The sequence below is a fragment of the Gorilla gorilla genome, chromosome 11, assembly GCF_029281585.2.
Source record: "Gorilla gorilla gorilla isolate KB3781 chromosome 11, NHGRI_mGorGor1-v2.1_pri, whole genome shotgun sequence".
NCBI classification, from domain to species: domain Eukaryota; kingdom Metazoa; phylum Chordata; class Mammalia; order Primates; family Hominidae; genus Gorilla; species Gorilla gorilla.
The window spans coordinates 116,519,836-116,541,959 of NC_073235.2; the positions used below are offsets into that span (position 1 = coordinate 116,519,836).

Below are 22,124 nucleotides of genomic sequence, written 5' to 3' on the forward strand. Positions count from 1 at the left end.
CCTCTGGCCTGGGCAGGAGGAGGGTGGTGGCGGGTAGAATGAGCGGCTAGAGAAAGAGGGGCATTAGGCAGGAATAGGTCAGAGAGAACTATTGATTCTGAGGCTACATTTGAGGACTGCATTTTGAGGTGTCACCTTCTGATCCCCAACACTGGCCTTGTTGAAAAAACAACCACAGCAACAGTAGCAGCAGCAGCAGCAGCAGCAAAAACATGAGAATAAAATCCACCCAAACAAATGATGAATTGAGATGCAGTGACAAAAGGATTGGTGTAATGCTTAATGCCAAAAAATATGGGAGGAGTGCCAACAAACTTCTGAGGGAAAACAAGCAACTATCACAGCAACAAGTAGATCTCAAATGTATTAGAACTTGAGGGCATACGACTTATAAACCCTTTATGAAAAAAAAACTTGGAAGTCAAATTTTCCAACCAAAAAAAATGAATCAAAATAACACAGGTGAAAGAAACTGTGGATAAAGGACTCATGAAGATGACTAAAACCATTTAAAATTAGAACTATGGACACTATGCTGGTATATATCATAACAGTTGGAGAGAAATATTAAAATTATCAAAATCTGGTAAGGAGTAGAAGTTTAACAATTCTGATTTCTATGTGCTTTTAGAGCTGGGAGTTGGAAGAAATGTTATAAAAGTGAAATATAAGATTTTTTTTCTATTTTTAAAACTTTAAAATTTTGTTAATATTTTAGACCTACATAAGAGTTGTAAATATAGTACAGAGAGTTCTGATATTGTCTTCAGTCTGTCTTACCCTAATGTTGACATATTACATAACCACAATACAATTAACAGAATAAGAAATTAACACTGGCATCATACTTTTAACTAACTATAGACTTCAATCAGAGTTCTCCAGTTTTTCCATTCATGTTGTTTCTCTGTTCCTGAATCCTATCAAGCATCTATTGTTGCATTTAATAGTCATGTTTCTTTCATCTCCAATCTGTGACAGTTCCTCCATTGTTTTTTTGTTTTGTTTTGTTTTGTTTTTCACAATCTTGACATTTTTGTAGACTACTGGTTATGTATTTTGTAAAGTGACTCTCATATCATATTCATCTGATATTTTCTCCTGATTAAAATTAGAGATTTCTGAGATGAATAACATAAAGATGATGTGTCTTCAATACATCCTATCAGGTGATGAAACATGTAATTTAAAAAATATTAACTACTAAAATTTTTCATAATTTAAAACTGGAGTGGAAGAAAAAGGCACTCGTTCAAAACTTTCTGCAGTTTAATTTACCTTTTTTCAGGTGAATTCAGATCATAGTAATTTTTAGCAAAATATTGTAAAATAATATAGAGTATGACTAATTTTAATAAAAATTTTTAAAATTATATATATATATGTTTTCTATGTATATATCTACATCTATTTCCAGCTGCCAACATGTAAAGAAACAATTCTAAGATCCATTTTAGGAAATATTGATTATAGATATTAACGGATGGTAGAGTTTGTTATGTATTATTAAATTGTACTTTATCTTTTCCACTTTTTCTATTTAGGTTGTTGCAAAGGTAATTGCGACAGTTACTTTTGCACCAACCTAATATGTACTTTTCTGTTCTGATTTATTTTAATTTGCTTTTAGAGAGATAGAGTTATTGTTTAAACAAAAATTCAATGTTTTTGAGCATATATTGTTTATTTTACATTTTATTTAGTTTGTATTTCTTTCAGAAACACAGTTCTGGAAAGATACAACAGTGTTTACCTTGAAGGAGCAAGAACTGTGGATGCTTTGAATAGACTTATGTTTTCTTATTTGTGATGTGACCTTTTCTACAAGGGAATTATATTACCTTTCAAATAAGCTACATATGTTACTGTTTCATAATTTCTTTATTTTTCCATGGAAATTATTTAACATTTTATTTTCTGACAAAGCTCCTGTTTATAAGTTATATTTTCTGACAAAGCTCCTGTTTATAAGTTAGAGCATTCAGAGATTTACTTAGAACTATCCTCAGCTTGGCCACTTCTATATGGTTTTGAGAAAAGTTAGGTACATTATTATCTCTAGAAAAACTTAAATTAGACCACAAGCTAGTTTTGAAATAACTCAACTGAGGTTATTCTTTGATGACTGACAGTACAAGAGAACTGTCATACACTCAGTTATTAGTTCTTTAGACAAATATTTAATAAATAAATATGTTATACATTATACATATTAATAGGACAATGTAAGTACACATGAAAGTTGGTGGTGGAAAAATTGCCATTGTTACTAATGCTGTCTCATGTCTAATAATGATAGAGCTGGAAAACAGATGTTTTTCTAAGGCAAAGAATTTACTCCTAAGCTTTTCTTTTATATTGACATCATATTGCCATTGTATGTCAGGTAACTGAGTGGAAAGAGAGAATAGAGCTGAGGGCACATACAGTTCATTTAGAATTATTCTAGTGAGATGCTTATTAGACTAGAAAATAAAAACATATTTGGAGGAAAACATTTCTTCCCTCACTCCTACAAGGGATGAAAATGCTAATATAGTTCTCAATGCACAGAACGTAATCAAATCTACTTCATAGAACTGATATACTACTGGTATGAATGACCTGTGATGATATACTGAATTTTTGCTTTAATATTTGTTCTTTTCATTGTTTACTAGTTTTAAAACACCAAAAAATATTTATTAAAAAACCTTTAAGGGATTTTTTTAAAGGCCATATTTTAAATGTCTTTGCATTAAACATTTCATAAGGTATATTTCCAAATCTTAAACAATTTTGCTGTTTGAGTACAATATCAGTAAATGGCACTTTACAAAGATAGAAAGCCATTTGCATCCAAAATATAAATTAAAATTAAGTGTAAAATAAATCATTTTAACTTTAGATAGAAAGTAACAACTTAAATCACCTTCTATATAGTGTATAAATATATCATCTAAAAGATACCTAAATTTTGATGTAAAAATGTTCTCAATATATTTTACCAGGCTGAGAAAATCTTACAAGAATTATCTAGGTATGTAATTATTATATTAAAATACCAAAGACATATTAGACTTGTGGTTATATTTCCTTGGGCAACAAAATAGATTTTTTTTTAAATCTATGAGTCTTTTAAGGTAGGGGAAATAGTAATGCTGACAACAAAGTTTTCTCACTAAATATATCTGTTCTTCTTTGTTAATATTTACAGTCAAAGGGGGCTGTTCTCTGGCCAACCTGCACCCAGGTGAAATAAACAGCCTTGTTGCTCACACACACACACACAAAATATATATATACATATACATATACATATACACACACATATATATACATATACATATATACACACATATATATACATATACATATATATACACATATATATACATATGCATATATATACATATATATACATATTTTTTAACCGCCCACCTGTGTAAAGTACTCTACCACATCTGACAAGTTGAGAAAAATGATGACATCAAATGTTGCCTATGGGAAGCCTCTAATCGACTAAATATCTCGACTTCAACACTCAAATATACTGCTACAGCATTGTAAAGTGTTTTGTACCCTCTGAATATAATACTATAAAGTGTTCTACATTATTATTTGAAGAAAATTGTTGAGGAATAATTTTACAGTGTGTAAGGTGGTAGATGCAGATGAAATAATTATAATATGAAAATATTGAGATCATAAAGTAATTTCCCTTGTAGTTATCTTTATGAAAGTTGTACGATTGAGTTTAATTTCAATAAAGCAACATCAGCCATAATTTAGTGTCATTTAAGTGAATTAAGCAATTTCAAGCCTTATAAACATGTTCAAGTTCAGTGAGAAGGACACTTTTTAGAAAATTTCTAAGCTAATGACTTTAGTGGCATTGGTAAATATCCAGAGACTGTGTGAGGAAAACACCCAAATGTAGAACTGTACAGTCTAAATAGAGAAACCATTGTGTTAAATCTGAAAACATATTAGTAAGTGACATTTTCCTTTAAGTAATCTTATTGTATTTTTCACTGACATTCAATTATTTATTTGCACCAAGAAATATTGTTCAGGACTTGAAGACTGAGTAAATGTGCGTGAGCTACACAAAATATATTTTGTTATTAGTAAATCGTCTATTATAAAACTGAGAAGTCTCAAAAGTAGGTAATGGGAAAAAAATGTTTCCATTGTTTGCTTTCTTATTTCAAATATCTTTATGAAAAATTCAGCATTTTAATAATAAAGAGCAATAATTAAAGATGACTGTTATTTGTTATTTTGGTAGACAGAAAGGATGGTTTCATTTATATTTCTTCAATTATTTTCTTTAACTCTTATTCTATATATAGGCCAGTTGTATTTTTTGTTTTGTTAATTAGCCGCCTATTAATTTTTCTTGCATAATTATATTCAATTTGTATGAACTAGTTATAAATCAAATATATTTCTTTTTATTTATAAAATAGCAGGATGTTGCTTTGCTCATCTATCTTTTCATTAGTTAAATTTTGATGTGTTGAAGTTTGGCATTTGATGTAGTTTAATTGACATCATTTTGAGGAGGAGGGGAATGAAGAGATTTTTCTCTATGAGCATAGAGCTTAGAAAGTCATCATTCCAACTTAACACTTGATTAATATTCAATCACTTTTTTAATGTTATTTTAAAATCATGTTTTCTTTGAAGACTTTCTGAACTTTGAAATACAATCTTTAATTTAGAAATCATTGGTATTTTTCTTTTTGTTTTAATTTTTACACTTTATTAAACATCATTTTATATACACAGAATATACATTAAAAAGCATAATAACAATTTTACTATGCTTATTTCTGTCATTAATGGGTCGCTATTAAGAGTTTCAGGTAGTGCTAATATAATTACAATTCTTAAGTCAATTGATGGACACTTTGAATAGAGATTTAAATGAAGAAGTTCATCATCGGCATGCATGCTGTATAGTCCCAAATATCTCAATCCTATTATATTAAGGATGAGTATTATATTGGAGTAATATTTTATGGCTTTCAAAATATGTTTTAAATTGTTACTTTTAGAGATACCAACCACAGTACCTAATACCTAAGTAGACAGAGCTATAGATACAATCATTCTGAGGTGATCTGACCCTACACTGACAATAGCAGTTGTCAGTAGAGATCATTCAAATTCATATTTTTCTACTTTAGATGAAATGTATTTTGAATTTCTTAGCTGGTATTCAAAGAAAAAAGAAAAGATGATTAAAAGCAATACAATCATAGGAGGCTTCCAGTTCCAAAATTGTGATGTAGATGGAACCTGGCTTCACTTCCCCTAATAGAAAGCCGAAAACAAATATACAGTGTCAAGATTGTCACCAGAAATACCCCAGAACTCAAATAAGGAAATGAGAATTCCTGGGGCCACAAAGAAGTGTAATATTAATAACTCTAAGGAGATGGTAAGACAATAGGACTTCCACATCTGCAATATCTGTCCCCTCGTTCTGCCCGCCCCCAGGTGAAGAGAAAAATTTTTCCCAATTCACTGTTTCTGCACTGGCAAAACTGAGATCAAGATGGACAACCATCTTCCCCATCATATTGGGTAGCCTGGCAGGAGACATGTTTCTGTTTTTACTCACAGAAAGCATTACAAGTACTTAAAGGGATAAATATCACTGAGAATAGCCAGTGACAAAGGATGGAGGTAGAATTATCATCCCCAGCCCTAGAAAATGTAATCTGTAATTTGGAGATGTAATTTGCCAAAGGAGATGCCAAATCAGAATGACTGTATAGCAGCACCACACGAAAGGAGGTTCATCTCATAGGTCCCTAGAACACAAAACCCTAGACAGCCTTCCTCCCTGCCAGGACATCCCCTTTAGGACCTTCTCCACTTGGGAAAGGCAGCACTTTGAGCTTTTACTAGAGCCAAGGCAAACCTGGGCTGAAGGCTACCACCCAGAGCTGAAAAGGAGATGATGACCTAGCAGTAAAAATCTGTGAGGAAATGTATCCAATAAAAATCAAAACAAGCAAGACAGAGAAGACTGAAATAAATAACTAATCTTTCAATGCAAAGACATACATATGCGTCTACAAGAAATAATAGCAAACAGGAAACCATGATTTCCCCAAACATAAAAAACAAGGAACTAATAAGTGACTCCAATGAGATGGCAATATGTGAGCTCTCTGACAAAGAATTCAAAATGGTAGTTTTAAGAAAGCTCAGTGATCTGCAAGATAACACAGAAAAGAAATTCAGAAATATATCAGAAAAATTTAGTAAAGAGATTAAGATAATTAAAAATCACACAGAAATCTTACAGCTGAGAAATACATAAGCTGAAGTAAAAAATTCATTGAAGACTCTCAATAGCAGAATGACCACGCAGATGAAAGAGTCAGTGGACTCAAACACAGCCTACTTAAAAATATACAGAGGAGAAAAAAGTCTAAAGACCAAAAAAGATCACCTAAAAGATATAGAAGAGTACCTCAGAAGACTAAATTTAAGAATTATTAGTGTTCATGAGAAAGTTGAACAGTAGCAAGGGGCAGAAAGCTTATGCTAAAACAAACCAGCATATTTTTCCAAACTTGTGTGGAGAAAACACATACATGTAAGTTACATCCAAGCACACACAGGCGAACAACATCATACAGATTTGACAAACAAGACTACCCAAGACCTATGATAATCAAACTCTCAAAAGTCAAGGACAAAGAGTGAATCCCAAAAACAGAAAAAGAAAAGAAGGAAAATAAAAAGGAGTTCCAGTTCACCTGGAAACAGACATCTCAACAGAAACCATACAAGCTAGGAAAGAGTAGAATGACATTTCTACTAAAGTGCTGAAAGAAAAAGAAAATCACCATACAAGAATACTGTATTCAACAAAGCTGTCCTTCAGCTATGAAACAGAAAAATTCTTTCCCAGACAAGAGCTTAAAAGAGTTGATCACCACCAGATATGTCTTACAAAAAATACTAAAGAGAGTTCTTCCATCTGAAAGAAAAAAAAAAGTGCAGGAAACAAACAAAAGCATCTGAAGGTATAAAACCCACTGTTATAATTAAGTGCATGGCCAAACCCAGAATACTGTAGTGCCGTAATTGTGGTGTGCAATTCACTCATAACTCTAGTATGAAGTCCAAAAGACAGTTCTATCAAAAACAATAATAGTTACAGGAACCTGTTAAGAGATATGTAATATAAAATATGTAAACTAACACAACAAAGAGCCAAAATGTATGTGTGTGTTGCGGGGATGGAGTTAAAATGCAGATTTTTCATTTTTTTTTTATTTGTTTCCATTTTTTCTTTGTGATCTAAGATAACTTGTCATATCTGTAAAATAACTTTATTATATCTATAAGATATTTTTGTAAGACTCATGGTAACCACATACAAAAACCTATAATAGATAAAGTAAAAATAAAAAGCAACAAATTAAAACATACTAGCAGAGAAAATCAAAATCTTTTAACTACAAAAGAATACAACAAGAAAGAAAGGAAGAGATGAATTACAAACAACTGAAAAGCAAGCAACGAAATGGCAGTAGTAAGTCCTTATTTACAGTAATAACACTGAATGTAAATGAACTTAATTATCCAATTAAAAGGCATAGAATAGCTGAATGAGTAAAGAAACAAGACTTAACTTTATGCTGCCTATAAGAAACTTCATCTGTGAAGACATATGTAGCCTGAAAGTGAAAAGATTGGAAAATGATATTCTATGCAACTGAAAACTAAAAAAGAGCAGAAGTAGCTATACTTATATCAGATAAAATAAACTACAGATTAAAGGCTATAAAGGAGGCCAAAAGTGCCCACTGTATAATATTAGTGAACAGGGTCACAAAAATTCTCAAGAAAATATTAGAAAACTTTTGTCAAGAACACATTAAAAAGATCATTCACTATATTTAAGTGGGATTCATCTCAGGAATGCAAGGATGGTTCAGCATACACAAATCAATAAATATGTACATCATATTAACATAACCCAGAATGAAAACCATATGATTATTTTAATAGCATTTGATAAAATTTAAATCACTTTATAATGAAAACCCTCATCAAAATGGATGTAGAAGGAACATGCCTCAAAATAATAAAGGCTGCATATGACAAGCCCATAGCTAACACTTTACTGAATGGGGGAAAATTGAAGACCTTTCCTCTAGATTTGGAGAAAAAGACAAGGATGCCCACTTACCGCTTTACCACTCTTATTCAAAACAGTACTGGAAACCCTGGCCAGAGCAATTAGGTAAGAAAAGGAAATTTAAAAGTATTCCATTCCAAACTGGAATGGAATAAGTCAAATTAGCCTTGTTCACAGAAGACAAGATTCTATACTTAGAAAAACCTAAAGACGGCCTGGCACAGTGGCTCACACCTGTAATCCCAGCATTTTGGGAGGCTGAGGCAGGCAGATCACGAGGTCAGGAGATTGAGACCATCCTGGCTAACATGGTGAAACCACATCTCTACTAAAAATACAAAAAATTAGCCGGGCTTGGTGGCACATGCCTGTAGTCCCAGATACTTGGGAGGCTGAGGCAGGAGAATCACTGAACCCAGGAGGCAGAGGTTGCAGTGAGCTGAGATCGTGCCATTGCACTCCAGCGTGGCAACAGAACAAGGCTCCATCTCAAAAAAAAAAAAAAAAAAAAAAGCTGGAAGACTCTACCAAAAAACAGTAAGAATTGATAAATGAATTCAGTAAAGTTACAGGCCACAAAATCAACATACAAAAATCAATAGTATTTATATACACTGACAGTGAAGAATCTAAAAAAGAAATCAAGAATGCAATTCCATTAACAATAGCTACAATAATATAAAATACTTAGCAATCAGTTTAACCAAATAAGTTAAATGTCTGTACAAAGACAACTATAAAGCATTAATGAAAGAAATCAAAGAGGACAGAAACAAATGAAAAGATATTTCATTCTCACGGATTGGAAGAATTAATACTTTTAAAATGACAATACTACCCAAAGTGATCTACAGATTCAATGCAATCCCTATCAAAATACCAATGCCATTTTCACAGGAATAGAAAAAACAATCATAAAATTCCTATGGAAAAAAAAAAAGCCCTGAATAGCCAAAGCAATCCTGAGCAAAAAGAACAGAGCTGGAGTCACACTACCTGACTTCAAAATTTATTACAAAGACATAGTAACCAAATTATTGTGATAAAAATAGACTCATAAACCAATGGAACAGAATAGAAGACCCAGATATAAATCCGTGCATTTACATCCAACTCATCTTTGGCTAAGGTGCTAAGAACATAATGGAGAAAGGATATTCTACATATGTTCTCACTCATGTGGAAGCTAAATTTAATAAATGGTACTGGGAAAACTATATAATTATGTAGAAGAATAAAACTGGATCCCCATCTTTTACCACACACAAAAATAAAAATGGACTAAAGTCTTAAATCTCAGACCTGAAACTATGAAACTGCTAGAAGAAAGCATTGGGTAAGCACCCCAGGACATTGGTCTGGGCAAAGATTTTGTGTTTCATACTGTAAAAGCACAGGCAACTAAAGCAAAAAATAAAAAATAAAAAAAATGAAAAGAAAAACCAGGATTATATCAAGCTAAAATCTTCTGCACAATAAATGGAATTATCAACAAAGTGAAGAGACAATCCATAGAATGGAAGAAAATATTTGCAAATTATCCATCTGATGGAATTAATAACCAGAATATATAAGGAGCTCAAACAACTCAATAGCAAATGGATAAATTGTCCAGTAAAATGGCCAACAGACCTGAATAGACATTTATCAAAAGAAGACATACATATGGCCAAAAGGTATATGAAAAAAAAAACTCATCACTAATCATCAGAGAAACACAAATCAAAACTATAATATATCAATCCTGCACCTGCTAAAATGGCTTTTATTAAAAGGACATTATAAAAAAGACAGATGCTGGTGATGATGCAGAGAAAAGGGAACTTTCTTATACTGTTGGTGGGAATGTAAATTTATATAGCTACTATGGAGAACAGCATGGAGATACCTAAAAAAAAATAGAACTACATATGATCCAGCAATTCCACTACTGGGTATATAATCAAAAGAAAGGAAATCAGTATATCGAAGAGACATTACACTCTCATGTTTACTGCAACACTATTCACAATAGCCAAAATGTGGAAGCAACCTAAGTGTCCATCAATGGTTAAATGGATAAAATGTGATATATATATATATATATATATATATATATATATATACACACACACACACGCACATAGATACGTACATATATATGATATTCTATTATGTGTGTGTTTATATCTACAATTCACCATATATACATATATATGATGGAATATCATTTAGCTATACCAAAATGAAATTCTGTCATTTGCAGCAACATGGATGGAACTGGTGGCTCATTATGTTAAGTGAAATAAGCCTGGTACATGTTCTCACATGTTCTCACTGTCTTATGTTAAAGCCAAACACATGTTCTTACTCATATGGAAGCTAAAAAAGTGAATCTCATAATTAAAGGGAGTAGGTTGGTCATTACCAGAGAGTGGTGAGAAGGGGAGGGGTAAAGGGAGGATGAAGAGAAGTTGATTAATGGGTACAAATACATAGTTTGATAGAAGTAATAAGACCTAGTGATAGATAGACTTGTACAGTGACTATATTGTACAACAATGTATTGTATATTTCAAAAAAGCTAGAAGAGAAGAATTTGAATAGTTCCAGCAGAAAGACAAGACAAATATTAGGTGATGGATATCCTAAGTACACTGATTTGATCTTTACCAATTATATGAGTGTATTAAATTATTATATGTACCCTGAAACTATGTACATATGTTATGCATCAATGAAAGGTAATACCGTCATGGATAATTTGATGTATTGAACAGAAAATCAACATTGATGCATCTTTGGCTATGACTTACAAGTATGAGTTTATTTTGGAATACCAATACCCCTTCAATAAGTATATTATAATAATTCTATAATGAGATACTAGTCTTTATGCTGCTTATTGTGCAGACTGGGTTTCTTCATGTTTTTCTTTGAATGTTGCAATGTATTTTAAACTTCATTACTTTCTTGACACTTTATGATTTTGTATCTATGACTTTATTGTATTCTTGGATATATTTTAAAATGTGTTTTTTCTTTATGTTTCTATGTCCACCCACATGCATTTCCTTATGGTTTCATCTTTAAGCTATCTTATTTTCTAGAGATTGTACCCTCCTCATCTGCCTATTGTTGGTCTCAGGGCATTTCTTGTGCATAGCTCGAGTGGGTAGCATCCCCAATCACTGAGCTCATCACACGCTGTGCTAATCTATACCTTCAGATGATGTGCATCTAATTTCCAATTCCAGCTTCTGCTATAGCTAACTGTTCCATAGCCAGTAATTTAGTCCTTACTTAGAGTGATTGCCCAGTGGGGTTCACATTTATTCTGCTCATAAAATCCCATCTTTTCTGCAAGAAAGGACTGACTTCCTGGAAGATGAAAACAATAGCAATCATCCTCCTATGAAAAGGATTTCCTATCTTTGGGTTACTTCTTTTGTAAAATTTCTTCAAAGCATTGGCCTCCAGGCAAGTGACAATTTTTAAAAGACTATTATATGAAGATGGACAAATTTGATCTCTTAGTACCCACAACTGTGTTGTGGTTTATATTTTGGCAAACGGCCTTAGTTTGATCTACCCTATAGAATCACAGTAAGGAGATCTCATTTTTTCCTTTTATTGATGAGAATACTGAAAAACTAAGTGTGTTTCACTAACAACAGAAAGGTCCAGAAAGACTATGTATGTTTCAGAAACAAAGCTTTTAAATGGCAAAGATGTGATAAGAGCATGAAAGTTCTGATTTTTCCTGATGTTCTAATTTATCTTATTTCCAGAACAACTAAGAGCCATTGGGCACTTGATTTGTATACCTAAAAGATCTTATTTACTTAATCTTGTAAAACTTTGGGTAAGGAATTCACACAGAAAACTAAATGCTTACCTGAGGGTTATCAATTCCTTGGTGAATAGTACAGTCCTGGTGAAGTATATCTGATCTATAGATACATGTCAAATTCAGATGAAAACTGTGATCTTTTCTGGAGTTTATTAGAAACGTGATGGAGAACCTGCTGGGGTCATGACTGTTGCTCCCCCACTGAATTTATGGTGGAACAGATGGTTCTCCCAGAAAGACCAACAAAGTTTTAATGATTATAAAATCTTTGTCAGAAAATTCACGGACTTGGTTATGCATGCATTGTTATCACTGCTTCTTTCTTTTATTTATACTTTAAGGACGAAGGGCCTGATTTACACAGCTGGATTTTAAACATGGTTTAAATGAATGAATTTGGATTTCTGAAAAGTGACTTAATAAACTGAAATAGTTGGATTCTTGAGTAGGAATACAGTATAGCTCAAAATATTAGAGACGGTGTTACTTGTCCTGAAATAAACTGATCTTATCAATAGAAATTCAACCTGAATGTGAGTCTGCTTATTAGGAAGATAGTATCTCTCATGGAAAGGAAAATAGCAATTTGGAAATGAAACATGAGAAGTAATTAGTCAAAGGATAAGAAAGAGTATCTGTTGCCGCAGGGAATGAAAACTAAGTAAAGTGAATCTCATATTTCAGTGTGTGAAAATACATGTGATCATATATTTTATTACCAAGACTTGAAGGGATAGGATACCAGATTAGAATAGAATAATGGAAATATATGCCTTATTCAATATAAATAGGCCAGTTGTGAGTTAGGATAGTGTGGATGTGAGCTGCTTAGAACTTGGTGTACTTGTAAAGTGGAAATGGCCTGAAGAATAATATTTGGGTGATAAAGGAGATGAACGGAGTGTCTTTCTAGGACATGGTAGCTTTCCTCCTGTACTCTAAAGGCTACTGAGTGAAAGAGGAATTATTTGAATTCTGAATAATGCCAAGGATGATATCCCTTATATAGAAGAAAAACATATCAATAAAAGGAAGACTTTCTAACACAGCTGCTTGCAACCAAATGAACTGTGTTCCCTCTTACTAGAAGTTTTATATAGAGACTGCAGATAAAATTATAAAATCAATAGAATATTAGTAGAAAAAATTAAAATGAGAGATCTGTGATTAGATTAAATGGATTTAAAGCCTCTTCCAGGCTTGGGATTCTAGAATTCTGTGATACATGACACATGAATTCAGTTTCACCATGCTAGTTTTAAGTGTTTTCAAATTGTCACTATAATATTCTATAATATGACCATTGATGGAAAACAACCACATTTATATGAGGAACAGAGGAACTATTGCTTCCAGAACCATAGAGCTATCCTGCTCTTCCTCATCCTAGGGCCTTCAAATAGTGTGGCTTTGTCAGGTGTGCAATAACTGAAAAAATCTGAGCCTTAATATTGAATGCTTCTTCTCAAACATGCAATAAAGAGGTTTTTTTCTATTTTTACCTTCCAAATGTTATCTAGAGAATAATTATTTAAAAAGTATTGAGCTGAGTTTTACTTAGAACCTTCACAAGTTTGTGAAAAACAATTCTCTTCACTATCCTTGTCTTGATGCAGCTTTGTACAATTCTTAGTACCAAAGCAGAGATTGTGAAGAAAGTATTGCATTCCATATTTAGTCAGAGACTACAGATGATGACAAATGTATTCTGCCTTTGTTGACCTAGAATGTATCATCAAATCAATCCTCCTTAGACTTGAACTCAGCATCACACTCACATATTTTGGTTACCGTGTATTCCTAAAATGCAGAAATGGGTACATTGACAAATTTTGCAATTCAAGATTTTTACCAATTCAGCTCAGAGGTCAAAAGAAGACAGAGAAGCAGATGCATCACAGGGGGGATTTTTCACTGCAAGAATAGCGTGTCTCCATTTGTTACAAGTCAGACTTGGAAAAATCCTTTAGTTAAATGAAAAAGACAAATGTGAGACAGACTGCCTCGAGACTCATTTACCAATATCTCGGAATGACTGTGATTATACAAAACACAGATATTAAAATAATTAAGTTCAAAAACTAAGTGCAAGGCTGTAAGATAAATTGTTAGCAATTCTTTAACATAATTTCTGTCCTCTCCCTGCAACAAACCGGGTCTTCATCATGCCCCTGGAGTTCTTCTAAAATTAATACACGATTATTTTTCTAACTCCGCTTAAAATTCTTTCATCTCTCCTCTTGGCCTACAGATTAAAACTTCTCAGGACTGCCTTTCCTAAGCCCTTTTATTATTTGACTGTTGCTTATCTATTTAGACTAATTGTTCTATTATTCTTCTCTTCCTGAATGCAAATTACTTAAAAATTTCTGAATATAATGTCCACATCCTGGACATTCATCATTTTTCCTCTCCTATTTTTACATTGTGAACACCTACTCATATGTATAGATTTTGTTCAGATGTGTTCATCATTTTAAAGGCCATAGCCTTCATAACCACCTTTTAGGCCTAGAAAATTGATTACATTCTGCTCTGTCCCATAACTATATCCTGTGTTTTCATATATTAAAATACACATGAAAATATTACAATTAATTCGTTCTAAGGCAGAGTTTATTCAATCATCTGTATATTTCTAGAACATTGTACAACTTGTAAATTTTAAATATTTTGTATCATTCATTTTCCAAAGAAATTTAGAAGGCTTGATAGCATGTGTGTTTTTTTTTTTTTGAGACAGAGTCTAGCTCTGTCCCCCTGGCTGGAGTGCAGTGGCGCGATCTCGGCTCACTGCAAGCTCCGCCTCCCAGGTTCGCGCTATTCTCCTGCCTCAGCCTCCCGAGTAGCTGGGACTACAGGCGCCCGCCACTGCGCCCAGCTACTTTTTTTTTTGTTTTTGTGTTTTTAGTAGAGACGGGGTTTCACCGTGTTAGCCAGGATGGTCTCGATCTTCTGACCTCGTGATCCGCCCGCCTCGGCCTCCCAAAGTGCTGGGATTACAGGCGTGAGCCACCGCGCCCGGCCAGCATGTGTGTTTTTTAAAGAAATAATTGCTGTAAAGGATAACATAGGACATGTAAAATAAAATAAAGCTAGTAGTCAGATTAATATTTAAAATGCATGTAATATGCCTTAAATATTTTCTACTTTATGGATATTCATTAATTAATAAAAGCCAAGAGTTTTCTAAATTACCAGAGGAGGGCTTCAATTTTGGGCCTAAGTATCATAGCAGCCTACAAAAAGAAGGAGGCTTAGTCAGCTATGTGATTTTCACTGTCATTAAAAGAAATAGTCTCAGACCGTCAGCAGCTAAATAATGACTTTTGCTAGTAAGGCCTGAAAGCATTTCACCCTGGTCCATTTTAAGAGTAGATGATACTCTTATTTAAAATCTATTGAGCAATAGCCTCAACAACAACCTTTCAGTAATGCCCATAAGACCATGTCTTATAACTTTTGTTATTGTAGTGAAGAGGAATAATACCACTGGTAATTCAGTAAAAGTAATTCTATGCTGGTGAAGGCGAGGTGGAAAAAATGATCTCTGAATGTACTGCCTTCTAATTCTCAATATTTAGTCCAAAGAAAACATGTAAACATGTACAGGAATGTATGTACATGTTTTTATATTTGTCCCATTTTTTGTAGTGAATATTAAGGAATGGAATAAATTCATAAATTAAAAAATACAATAATCTATAGCACAGCATCTATTGGAAGATACATACCCAAGCAGCAGACAAGAAGTTGAGTTGTAGAATTTTCTCAGTTGTATAAGTAGACTCAGTGATGTGCAGGGCCAAGGTTGAGTGTAAAGAATGCCTGGAGTATATGGTTAAAAAATCACTCTCAATAGAGTGGCTTTCTTGTCCTATAGAACCATGTGAACACAGGGTAAGAAACAGACAAGAGGTTTGGAAATGGAGAGCTCTTGCCTCTGGAGCTATCACAAGCTCTGGATCCTGGTCTGAATGAAAATGAGGCATCTCCTAGAGTCTCATGAAAAACAGGTATAACAGCTGGGTTTTCATATTTAGGCCCAGAGATCTGGTAATTTAAGACTTTGCAAGAGGATAAGATTGAGGCTTTCAATAAAAAATATTTTTCTATAAGAACTGGATTCAGGCAGAAAATGGAGCCTAAGTTAAAGGCATTTATTTTCTGTGGATGTACCAAAGAATAAAGAAGTAGGTAAAGCAGCGGCCCACAAAACTGTGGGAGCTTGAGGAAAGCAAATAAACAGAAAAATCAGTAAAATACATAGTACATTTATGTATTAGTCTGTTTTCACACTGCTGATAAAGACATACCTGAGACTGGGAAGAAAAAGAGGTTTAATTGGACTTACAGTTCCACATGGCTGAGGAGTCCTCAGAATCATGGTGGGTGCTGAAAGGCACTTCTTACTTAGCAGTGGCAAGAGAAAATGAGGAAGGTGCAAAAGCAGAAACCCCTAATAAAACCATCAGATCTCATGAGACTTATTCACTACCATTAGAACAGTATGGGGGAACCACCCCCATGATGCAAATTATCTCCCACCAGGTCTCTCCTAGAACACGTGGGAATTATGGGAATACAATTCAAGATGAGATTTGGGTGGGGACACACAGCCAAACCATATCACTCTACCCCTGGCTCCTCCAAATCTCATGTCCTCACATTTCAAAACCAATCATGCATTCTTAACAGTCCCCCAAAGTCTTAACTCATCTCAGCATTAACCCAAAAGTCCACAGTCCAAAGTCCCATCTGAGACAAGGAAAGTCCCTTCTGCCTATGAGCCTGTAAAATCAAAAGCAAGCTACTTCTTAGATACAATGGGGGTACAGGTATTGGCTAAATACTGCTGTTCCAAATGGGAGAAATTCGTCAAAACAAATTGGTTATTGGGCCTATGCCAGTCTGAATTCCAGTGAGGCAGCCAAATTTTAAAATGCCAAGATGATCTCCTTTGACTCCAAGTCTCACATTCAGGTCATGCTGATATAAGAGGTGGGTTCCCATGGTCTTGGGCAGCTCCACCCCTGTGGCTTTGCAGGGTACAGCCTCCCTCCTGGCTGCTTTTACAGGCTAGCATTGAGTATCTATGGTTTTTCCAGGTGCACAGTGCAAGCTGTCAGTGGATCTACCATGCTGGGGTCTGGAGGACGGTGGCCGTCCTCTCACAACTTCACTAGGCAGTGCCCCCGTAGGGACTCTGCATGGGGGCTCAGACCCCACATTTCCCTTCTGCACTGCCCTAGCAGAGGTTTTCCATGAGCACCCCGCCCCTGCAGCAAACTTCTGCCTGGACATCCAGGTGTTTCTATACATCTTCTGAAATCTAGGCAGAGGTTCCCAAACTCCAATTCTTGATTTCCCTTCACTCACAGCTCAACACCACATGGAAGCTGCCAAGGCTTGGAGCTTGCACCCTCTGCAAGCCATGGCCCAAGCTCTACATTGGCCCCTTTCATCCGCAGCTGGAACAGCTGGGATGCAGGGCACCGAGTCCCTAGACTGCAAACAGCATGGGGACCCTGGCTGGCCCTGGCCCATGAAACCATTTTCTTCTAGGCCTCTGGGTCTGTGATGGGAGGGGCTGCCATGAAAACCTCTGACATGCCCTGGACATATTGTCCTCATTGTCTTGGGGATTAATTCTGCTCCTTGTTACTTATGCAAATCTCTGCAGCTGGCTTGACTCTCTCCCCAGAAAATGGGTTTTTCTTTTCTATAACATTATCATTTTTTGAACGTTTATGCTCTGCTTCCCTTATAAAACTGAATGTTTTTTAACAGCACCCAAGTCACCTCTTGAATGTTTCGCTGCTTAGAAATTTCTTGCTCCATATACTCTAAATCATCTCTCTCAAGTTCAAAGTTCCACACATCTCTAGGGCAGGGGCAAAGTCTCTTTGCTAAAACATAATAGCCTCTTTGCTAAAACATAACAAGAGTCACCTTTGTTCCAGTTCCCCGCAAGTTCCTCATCTCCACCTGAGACCACCTCAGCCTGAACCTTATTGTCCATATCACTATCAGGCTTTTGGTCAAAGCCATTCAAGTCTCTGGGAAGTTCCAAATTTTCCCACATATTCCTGTCTTCATCTTAGCCCTCCAAACTGTTCCAACCTCTGCCTGTTACCCAGTTCCAAAGTCAGTTCCACATTTTTGGTTACCTTGTCAGCAACGTCCCACTCTACTGATACCAATTTACTGTATCAGTCTGTTTTAAAGCTACTGATAAAGACATACTGGAGACTGGGAAGAAAAAGAGGTTTAATTGGACTTACATAGTTCCACATGGCTGGGGAGGCCTCAGAATCATGGCAAGAGGAGAGAGGAACTTCTTACATAGTGGCAGCAAGAGAAAATGAGGAAGATGCAAAAGCGGAAACACATAATGAGACCATCAGATATCAAGAGACTTATTCACTACCATTAGAACAGTATGGGGGAAACCATCCCCATGATGCAAATTATCTCCCACTTGGTCCCTCCCACAACATGTGGGAATTATGGAAGTACAATTCAAGATGAGATTTGGGTGGGGACACGGAGCCAAACCATATCAATTAATAAGGATAAATTTTGCAAAAAAAAAAAAAAAAACAAAGTAGGTAAGGGGCATAGTGTTAGGGATGAGACTGGAATTTAGATAGGCCTCTCTTCTCTGATGTGTCTTTCTGTAAAGGTCTAAATGAAGGGAAGGGGCCTTGTCATTGGTTTTCTGGGAAAGAACATTTCAGGAAGAAAGATAGCAAGAGCAAGTCCTTATGTGGCTAGAGTAGAAGGAAATGAGATGAGTAGAAGGAGAAGAAGTCAGAGTGGTAACTCGGTGGGTGGTAGGCAGATTGGGCAGTGCTTTATTTCGTTGTTAGGGTCTTGTTGTTAGGGTTTTTAGTTCTTACTGTGAGAAATGAGAAACCATTGGAGAGTTTTGAGCAGACAAGTGGCATAAAAAGGATTCTTCAGGTTTCTGTATTGAAAATAGATTATAGAAAGCAAAAGCATTAGAATGAAGACCAGTCTGGAAGCTACTTGTACAATTCAGATTTAATGCTGGAATTTGGTCCACTAACATGATTTTATGAAATACCCTATTGTGATGATCAAAAGACTCGATGGATTTGACAGTTCACTGGTAAAAGAAGATAAGACACATGATTTTTACAATTTATTTTATGGGAGCAAATTGTTTATTCATTAAATTCATTTATGTCATGCATCTATCCAAAAAAAAAATTATGTGGTTGGGGATATGCTATTTCTCAAGGTTATGTGGTAATATCTTCCAGCATAGTCAGATATCTTATATGTATAATAACTTGGGCAAAATTCAAAAGCAAATAGTTTACCATGTTATGAAATAAAGCTTCTGTAAGAAAATATTCAAATTAAATGTCCAGTGGCAAATGGCACATACAATCCACTGGCATACATCTTTCTTAATATTTATAAACTTGAAGAAGTGTTTGAATTATCTACTTAAAACAGGATTTTAGGGAATTCATTATTGTGTTTCATTCATCAAATCATTGATTCAACAGCTGTTTATTGGGAGTCTCTGTGTGCAAAGCAGCATGCTAGGCTTTGGGGAAATAGCAGCAAATTTAAAAATTTCCTGCCCCCTATGTATTACATTCTATTGGCAGGGAGAGAGACAATAAATAAGTGCTATATAATTCCTTAGATGGTGGTAAGTACTATGAAGAAAAATAAAGCAGGGAAGGATGGCATCCTTCACAGGATGGCTTCAATGCCATCCCCATCTAGCTACCAATGCTTTTCTTCACAGAATTGGAAAAAACTACTTTAAAGTTCATATGGAGCCAAAAAAGAGCCCACATCACCAAGTCAATCCTAAGCCAAAAGAATAAAGCTGGAGGCATCAAGCTACCTGACTTCAAACTATACTACAAGGCTACAGTAACCAAAACAGCATGGTACTGGTACCAAAACAGAGATATAGATCAGTGGAACAAAACAGAGCCCTCAGAAATAACGCCGCATATCTATAACTATCTGATCTTTGACAAACCTGAGAAAAACAAGCAATGGGGAAAGGATTCCCTATTTAATAAATGGTGCTGGGAAACCTGGCTAGCCATATGTAGAAAGCTGAAACTGGATCCCTTCCTTACACCTTATACAAAAATTAATTCAAGATGGATTAAAGACTTAAACGTTAGACCAAGATCATTCTTGATGTGGGCTTGTACTTACTTTACTTTACTCTGTGCGAGTGCCCTCACTTTCTACCCTCAGCCCTCATACAGCCAGAAGTGCTGTATCAAGACTAAGGGTTTAAAGAAACTTGCATGAAAACAGGCCTTTTATTTCAACTCATAAAGATTGGAGGGTTTTCACAAACTGTACATTAAAGGTATCTCAAATATGCCTTAATACTTTTATGTAATCTAAATTTTAAGTGTTTTTCTAATATAATAATTTTATGACTCAGTGAAACCAAAATTATATCTTTTACTTATACAAATACAATGCAATAAGATATTTGAGCTTAATTTTATTAGATTTTGGTTGTATGTAATTCTGCTGCATGAAATTAATACATACATATTCTATGGTAACTGAGAACATTGTGACTAATAGCCTTTTTATGAATTCAAATAGTTCTATTGAATAGATAGACACAGGTCAATGAGACTACAATATAACGATAGTAATTTATTTTATTCCACTAGTTACGGAAATAGTGATAAACTATTCTACATAAGAACTTATATTCTGACTTCTCTTCAGATCATATAAATCTATTACTTTTTACTGAAGATTTTCTAGGAGAGGAACAACTCATTTCAGCAAACAAAACAAAACAAAAGTCTTAACTAGAGATAACAAGAGAATTTTTACAAAATAATCCCAAATTTGAAAGGTAGAAATAATTAAAAATTTGCTCTTGTAAGAATTCTTTTACTAGATCTACAAAACAATCATTAAAAGTATATCAACCAGAATTTATTATCCATATTTCCAAATAAAGACAGTAAGTTTCAGAGATGGTAAATGTAAATATTAAATAAACTGTCCAAGATCATGTGGGGACATTTATGCAGAGCCAGAATGAGAAGCCAACCAAGTCTTCTTGCTTCTACACTTTCCACTTCCTACTTAGTGATGTAAGAACTACTGAGTCCTCCTGTTCCACCCCCTCTCATAAAAACACTTCAGTACATTTCTTTAAAAAAAAGTAATTAGCATCAATCTGGCACCTGTAATATATTTGATTTTCAAAACTAAAGTCATTTTCAATAGAAACAAGTTTTTGTTTTGTTTTGTTTGAGACAGAGTCTCACTCTGCCCAGGCTGGAATGCAGTGGCACGATCACAGCTCACTGCAACTTCCACCTCCCCGGCTCAAGTAATCCTCCCACCTTGACCTCCAAGTAGCTATGACTACAGGCACACACCACTTCACTAGGCTAATTTTTGTATTTTTTCTAGAGACGAGGTTTCACCGTGTTGCCCAGGATAGTCTTGAACTCCTGAGCTCAAGCAATCTCCCTGTCTTGGCCTCCCAAAGTGCTGGGATTACAGGCATGTGCCATGGTGCCCTGCCAATAGTTACAAGCTCTTATGTTTCTGTAGTTATGTAAAGTCTGAAAAATGTCAAGAATGCACATGAAGAGCATGTAATACGTGTAATGAAACCATTATAGGAAATACTATGTGTTGCTAAATATAATGCTTATTGTTTGCAAACTATAATTTTGGTTGTCCCAAACATGATGATTATTTGTATATTTTTCATAAACTGCAAAAAGAATTTTCCGAGGACTTAGTGACAAACAAAAGGTATGATATAAAGCACACAAAAACATATTCTCCATGGAAAGAAAAGCTGGAATCGAGAGGCCTAGGAGAGGCAGCCTCCATGTATTGATGAAATTACAGTTAAATTAGAAAGCAGAGAACAATTGAGTAGGTTTGAAAAATGAGGAACAGCAAAAAAAAAAAAAAATACACGCACACATATATGTATGATAAGAAGTTTTAAAAATGATTAAAAGAGGTATCCATGAAGAGATGAACACAATTTGAATATGCACTTAACACATAGGGATGTACAATCAATATGCAACATAGTGTTTTGAATCCTAACTGATAATAAAATAACTACAAAATCCT

General features: G+C 34.6%; 1 protein-coding gene across 7 annotated transcripts in view; it reads left to right on the plus strand.

Moving 5' to 3' along the window:
• SPAG16 (sperm associated antigen 16) overlaps positions 1–22,124 on the plus strand; it is a 1,164,663-nt gene that overhangs the window by 620,236 nt on the left and 522,303 nt on the right. The gene's annotated exons all lie outside the window — the stretch shown is intronic.